Source organism: Rutilus rutilus (assembly GCF_951802725.1).
Source record: "Rutilus rutilus genome assembly, chromosome: 15".
Lineage (NCBI taxonomy): Eukaryota > Metazoa > Chordata > Actinopteri > Cypriniformes > Leuciscidae > Rutilus > Rutilus rutilus.
In genome coordinates, this window is record NC_140220.1 from 16,041,278 (window position 1) to 16,048,627 (window position 7,350).

A 7,350-nucleotide genomic window follows, 5' to 3' on the forward strand; every position below is an offset into this window, starting at 1 on the left:
TGTGCTCTGTCAATAAATGCTTGTCAAATGAAGCTTCATGAGATGCACCTCTGAGCTATTTCAGAGACCTGGTTGATTTAATGCTTTACATTCCCTTTTATTAGTGAAATGCTAAATGTATAGCCAAGATACTGTCATTAAAACGTTAAAATGTAGCATGTCATGGGAACCAACAATAGCACATACATTTAGGCTATACCCATATTTCTATTTATAATGCAGCCACTTTAAATTCACATAATGTTTCACTTCTGAGTAACAGAAATATATATATATTTTTAATATAATGAAAATTAATTGCCAACTGAGACAAGTTGAGGAAAAATACCAAGTAAAACACAAATTTGTAAATATTTGTTTGAATGTTTCTGTAATGTGCAGTTTTTAGAAAACCAGAATGCCTGTAAATAAACAATATATTAATGACTGGCATTTCACACAATAGTCAATGAAAATACAGCGCCACAGCAGAACAACTGCAATTGTCTAAAAGGAGTAGTTGTGTGGGTGTTAAATATATATTTGTGTTTTTGAAAGAATACGTTGAACATCAACCAGTAATCTCAATAGCACAGGGCCTTGCCGCCATCTACTGGCAATTTTATATTGATATTTAGTAGTTTAATATTTATTTAGCCTCCTTTCATTTCGGCATTTACAACTCGGTTTAAATGAGCTTGCTAGAAGTTCATAGAACGATTTTTTATAACATAGAAATTCTGAATATAATTAAGTAATGCATCCACTCTACTATAGAGCTTTTTTATTATTATTGTAGCCTATAGCCTATTTCCTATTCCCATGCATGCTCGTGCATAAATTATATTGTAAAATACATTCAAAGCTTTTTACTGTTGAGATTAGTTGTTTTTTTGTTTTTGTTTTATGTATCCAAACCTAAATAGTATTTTCTTAATATCCTTCGAGGATGTTAAAGGCCTATGTTAAATAGCTATTAATGTAATTTTCTCTGCTGAAAAATATTTCATCTAATTTAATAATAGCTTAAATGATCAAATCTTCTAGCCCACACTGTTTAAACAGTGTCTCAAATAAGACAAGTCCATCATACAAGTAGCTGCATAAAAGTATGTGCGCTATTTTGAAATTAGCCAAGGCACGTTACATATTGCGTTCAAACGGGCAGACGTTCAAACGGGCTGACGGGTATGGAAAGCCTTTAGGGCCAAAAACGCGTGAATTTTAACGCGTATTTGACGCGTATTTAACGTGCATTTCACGCGTCAAATACGCGTTAAATACGTGTTGTTTACGCGTGACAAATTAGCGCGTGAAATACGCGTTAAAAATCAGTTTGAACGCGTCAGTATCATTGGCTGCTGAAGACTTGGGTCTAACCATTTCTGTGAGCTTAGGGGGGTGTACTGTTCATAGACTAGACCAGCCTTTCTCAAAGTGGGTGCGCGTCACACTGGGGTGCCCCCTGACTGTGTCAGGGGTGCCGCCAAAAAATTATGTAGGCAAAAAAAAAAAAAAAAATTCTGACATTTCATATATAAATATATTTGAATTTACATAAATACATTCTTCTTCTTTTTAACCCTTTCGTACGTACGCTCACACCGGTGTGATCAGTCTAGGCTGGTCCCTGGAGCACCGGTGTGATTAGAACGGTCAGTGCATGACGTGATCAACTGCTAAATTCAAATGTGCTTTCGCTCGTTGGCTGGAGCTGAGCCAGAGACAGGCGCCGCTCAGCTGTCATATATCACAACTTTTCAGTGTTTTCATCCACATAATGTTTGTTTTAGGTTTCAGACATAAGTACTAAAAAAAACAATACATTTAGAGTTTGTAAAATACACACCGATGTCAAAGGAAGAGGCAATAATAATCCTTTCCATTATAATTAGTTTTATTCATATCAGATACACATTGTGTAAGTAACTTTAAAGTTTACTCTATTCTTCTCCCAGGTCACCTGCCACTTACTTTTATGTATTTCGGGAGAAGTGGATGAATTCACTTGTTGTAAATCCAACAGATCCGATTCTCTGAACTGCATCTGCGGCACAAACTAACATGGCGGCGCCCATCGCGCATACAGCTCAACTAACGCGATCGTTATAATGGTGTTCAAAAAACAAAACACTTCCACTTGCATATATTTGACAATCGTAATATCAGATATTTCATGCCATATCTAACAAATTTGTGAATATTTTGAATAAAAAAGGAAAAATGACATAAAAGCAGATAATCATTCATTCAGCTCTGTTGTTGCTGCGGTGTGTCACTGACAAGCAATGACGCGTCACCATGGAAACCATAAAGTGACACATTCTAAATAACGGTCACCTTGAAAAACTCACGCTGGGGGGTCAGCCAGAATATTTTAAATTTACGTGTGAAAGGGTTAAAGGAGAACTCCGGTCAATTTTAACATTGAGCTCATTTTTTTGTACATTTGGAGTGTTGTCAATACAGAGAACAACGACAAAAATCGGTGTTGCCTACACCGAGTTATTCTATTTTTAAAATTTGCACCCTATTGACTTCAATGGGGCAAGTAGTAAGCCTGCTTTTTAGCCTCTTAACATCCTTTAAGTGTCATTACAAGTGCACAGAAAATGTGAGTGATTCCTTCCGAGTGAACACGAGTGGATCTGACTGCAGTAGATGTTAGAGATATTAATAAAAATGAAGTTAATTCAGCCAGCGCTCATACCTTTGTTTACATCCTGTTTTCGGTGGAAGGCCATAGTAATCGATTGTCGAGTTCACGCGCATAGGTTTAGTACCTATGATCACGCGCGTGAACTCGACAATCGATTACTATGGCCTTCCACCGAAAACAGGATGTAAACAAAGGTATGAGCGCTGGCTGAATTAACTTCATTTTTATTAATATCTCTAACATCTACTGCAGTCAGATCCACTCGTGTTCACTCGGAAGGAATCACTCACATTTTCTGTGCACTTGTAATGACACTTAAAGGATGTTAAGAGGCTAAAAAGCAGGCTTACTACTTGCCCCATTGAAGTCAATAGGGTGCAAATTTTAAAAATAGAATAACTCGGTGTAGGCAACACCGATTTTTGTCGTTGTTCTCTGTATTGACAGCACTCCAAATGTACAAAAAAATGAGCTCAATGTTAAAATTGACCGGAGTTCTCCTTTAAACATATGACCGGATTAATAAAATTGTAAATTCATTTTAGATAAATATATATATATATATATAAAATTTGCATTTACATTTGGGTTATGCAGTGTTTTTAAATTATATTTTACACTGGGGTGCCTTGAGATTTCATGCACTTTTGAAAGGTGCCCTGACTGAAAAAAGTTTGAGAAAGGCTGGACTAGACTACCACCATTTAACATGCTATCAGCTAATTCAGCTTATTCAGACTATTTATTTTGTCCTTTTTTTGTATAACCTATAGAAATAATATATTTAAATTGCAGTTTTATGAAAATTTTGATAAAAAATAAAATTGCCTTGTTTTTCTCCACTCATGCCTTTTTGTACATAAACACATTAGTGGACATTCTAGCTTTAACATCAAAGCATTAGCATTTGTATGGGGAAATCAGTTACAGTGGAGGTTAGCAATCAATGCAGGTATAAGATACAGACCACTGTAATCAATATCTGTCTTTGGAAAACAACGTGAGCTTTTGTTGTGCTTAGTACAGCTATCATAAGCAGGTGGCGCTAATTGAAACCTTTTTGTTCAGAGATTGGGCACTCATCAGACAAACAGTAATTAAGTACACAGGTGATATTAACAATTTAAATGAATTTAAATACTTAAATTATTTAAATATGGTATTTAAGACTTTATCCCCTGGTTTCACAGACAGGGCTTAAGACTAGTCCTAGACTAAAATGTAAGTCTGAGCTGTTTCCACTGAAATAAACTTGCACTGACTGATCTTAAAAATATATCAGTGCCTTTTTAGTTTTAAGATGCACATCGGTAATGTTTTTTTCTAAGCATGTTTATAAAAATTACTTAAATGTCCTAATTGATCTATGGTCTAATCCTGGCTTAGTCTAAGCCCTGTCTGTGAAACCGGGCCATTATATAAAGTATTTAAGACTTTCAGGATTAGAATGAGAGCTTGTGCTCAGGTCAGGACAGGTATAAGAACTTGATTTGGCTTTCCTGACTGCAGAATATTCTACTGTACTAAAGTAGGCCACCCTAATAATTGGTATTAAAGCAATTTATCTGTAAAAATTATGAGGCAATTTGTTAAAGCACTTTTATAACATTTAAGTAAATGTGACGGAGCAATACCAGGTTTCAGACACAAGGGACTTCGACTACGCCACCCATGGGAATTTCACCCCGGGAAATATGATACCTACGATTTTAGGTCACACTAGGGTGACCACCCGTCCCGCGTAGCGCGTGCGCGCACAGCGTTTGAAGCCCAATTCACGCGTCGCGCAAATTGAGACCGTGTCACGCATAATCTATGCTTGCTCAAAAAAAAGTTGGTCGCTCTATATACTCGAGCCCCAAGCAGACAAACGAACATTACTTGACAGTTCAGCGCGCTATTGTTGCCACACAAACCCCTCAGTTGAACTGCTGACTAGGTTGTCGTCAACTTTTTCGTTGTTGTCATGACAGCGCACGCACGCGCATACCAGACACACTGGGAAGGAAGGAACTTTTAGATGCGCGCTTTCCAATTCGAAAAATTCGAGAAAGAGACTGTCTGAGAGGCAACGCCATCATCAATTAAAAAGAGAAGGTGTGAGTACAAGAAACAAGAATGGGGAAATGAACATTTGTGGCTGAAAGGTGTTGAGGGGGATACCGAGAGGGCTTTTTGTGACCTTTGCAAAACGTCCTTCTCAATCGGACATGGAGGGAGGGGAATACGAGGTCAATCGTATTTTTTTTAAATACTTTTTTTAATTGTTCCTGTGGTGTTGAGCAACTACAATTCCTGTTAATCCTATACATTTATATTATAATTTATTAATTTATTTAAAGTAAATAAATTGTAATGAAAAATAAATAAAATTAAATAGTAAATCTTAAGTGGAAGTACATCTGTCAATTCATTGAATGTTCAAAATATTATGAGTCTTTATTTAGAAAAAAAACCACACATTGGTTGGCCTATTCATGAGCATACATCAAAAATTACATGTTTAGGAGAATAGGGCATTATTAATACTATGCAAGGTGGTATGTGCTAGAAATAGGTAAACCACTATCAGTGAGTCTGCCAGTGGGGCACCGCCGTGCCAGGCAGTGTCCCACATTGTCCCTCAGAAACATACCCATTGTCCCCCCTTGGGCTTATTAGCAGGTGGTCACCCTAGGTCACACAGGTTCGACTCTCTTAAGGAAGGGAACGGAAACGTGGGTATCAAAGAAATACAAAACTTTATTAATACAAAATCCTATTTAAAAAGAGTGTGAGATTCACATTAAAATAATCTCCATTGCACCAGGATGTGTCTGATGACTCGTTAATGCATGGCTGACATCGACTTAAAGACAAACAAAAACAACAAATGACATACAACAATTCACATCACTATTAATTACACAACTGAAAAGAAATACAACCTTACAGGGCCGGGATTCACCACACGGAGAAGGGATCACAAAGCTAGTAAATCAAAAGCACACTTACACACACACACACACACACACACACACACACCACCGTGCACTCAGCTTACGCAACCACAACACTTCAAAAGTGTGGCACCGCCCGTAGGAGGAGCACCACCACCACCACCACCACAAGAGACCCGTCACCCGTGGGAACCCGGCGACTGAAAGAAAGAAAAAAAACAAACAACTTCAAAACAGTAACCATAAAGCACAAATTGATTATATCACTGATCACAAAAACAGGGCAAAAATAAAGTCATATCAAGTCACAAACAATATACAGATATTGGTACAGAAAAAGAGAAAACAAAAACAGGTTTTTCAAAACAACAAGTAATTCAGACCAGCTTAAAAGGAGCAACCGCAGGGTTACTTTCTCCTTATTTTCACAAAATAGGGAACGTCGACTCCAAAATACACTAAACTATAATTTAAAGAAACCAGACAGCGACAATCCTCCTGATTAATTGGATGATACGGCGCTCTCGCGGTATGGAAACGGAGAAGCAACCGGGACGGCAACTATAGCAGAAACAAATCGCTCACGAGCGGGAGAGAGAATCCTGAGACAAATCCACACAGAAAACAATTACCAAATGCATACATTACTTGCTAAAATTTTCAGCATTTAACTATATGCATAACACTTACCGAAAAACAGTGGAGATGAGCTCTATTATCCCTTTACAGGCACAGATATACCATATTCATATAACTGCCGTTCAGCTGAGATACAGGGAACACTGCACACAACGCGAAAACATCAACTAATCCCCAAACCCCACCAAGCTAAACACTCTGCTTTCATAAAACAGTCCGCACATACCTGAGAGGTTAGTAGTCTTAGCATCCACTTAACACAAGCCGAGGGAACCAGGGAGGAGAAAAGACAGGCTAGAATGGCCATGAATCATTACTGTCATGCACACAGCAAACAACAAAACTTGCTACATGCTAATGAAACATACCTGTATCCATAGACATCATATATAGCTAGACGCCCTATTGGCCGCTGGGCGCAAGAAATGCGGCCGCCATCTTAAACCGGTCATACTCCTTTTGCGTTGCATAGCAGCAGTAGACGCCAGAGCACTGTGCAGCATATTCCTGCTCAAATCGGCGGACCATCGCTCGGGGATTACTTTTCACAAGTTAGATTTAACATTTAACATTACCGTACTATTGGTTGTATTTTGTGAATAAAATATGCAATGTGTCCTGTATCATAGCTAAATGTATGACCTTTGCAGCAAAAAAACCCGCGTGAAAATCGGTTCGGTATTCAGTGAGATATGATTAATTAAATGTGCTGACACCTGCCAAACAGATTACACTGAGCGGAGCGGTTGACCGGTTTAAGATGGCGGCCCCACGGCTCGTCCGTGCCAATAGGCAGTAGCGGTCGATAGGGCGTCTACCTATATGATGTCTATGCCTGTATCCACTGTCAACAACGGAAAGAGAGGAGGAGCCGGACGTGACGCATCCCAGGCCATAACCAACCATCTCTTAAATAGTGGATCCTCCCTGCTGATTGGTGCTCACAACCGTCAATCACCACCACTCGTCCTATTCATTCGGTTACATAAACATATAACGTAAAAATACTAAGTAGCTGATTATGGGGGGATTATGTTTTTTTTAGAACCACACAGTTTATATCTGCAAGTAATCTGGATTGTTACTATTACTTGCGAAGCCTATTGTACACTTCATAACAGCTAGAATTAATAT

General features: G+C 38.3%; 1 long non-coding RNA gene across 1 annotated transcript; it reads right to left on the reverse strand.

Moving 5' to 3' along the window:
* Window positions 1–5,360: 5,360 nt before the first annotated feature.
* LOC311305502 lies at window positions 5,361–6,583 on the reverse strand. The gene is made up of 3 exons (XR_014630017.1): window positions 6,443–6,583; window positions 6,268–6,359; window positions 5,361–6,179 (listed from the first exon to the last, which is right to left on the reverse strand). It is a non-coding gene; the product is annotated as an uncharacterized lncRNA (long non-coding RNA).
* Window positions 6,584–7,350: the final 767 nt, after the last annotated feature.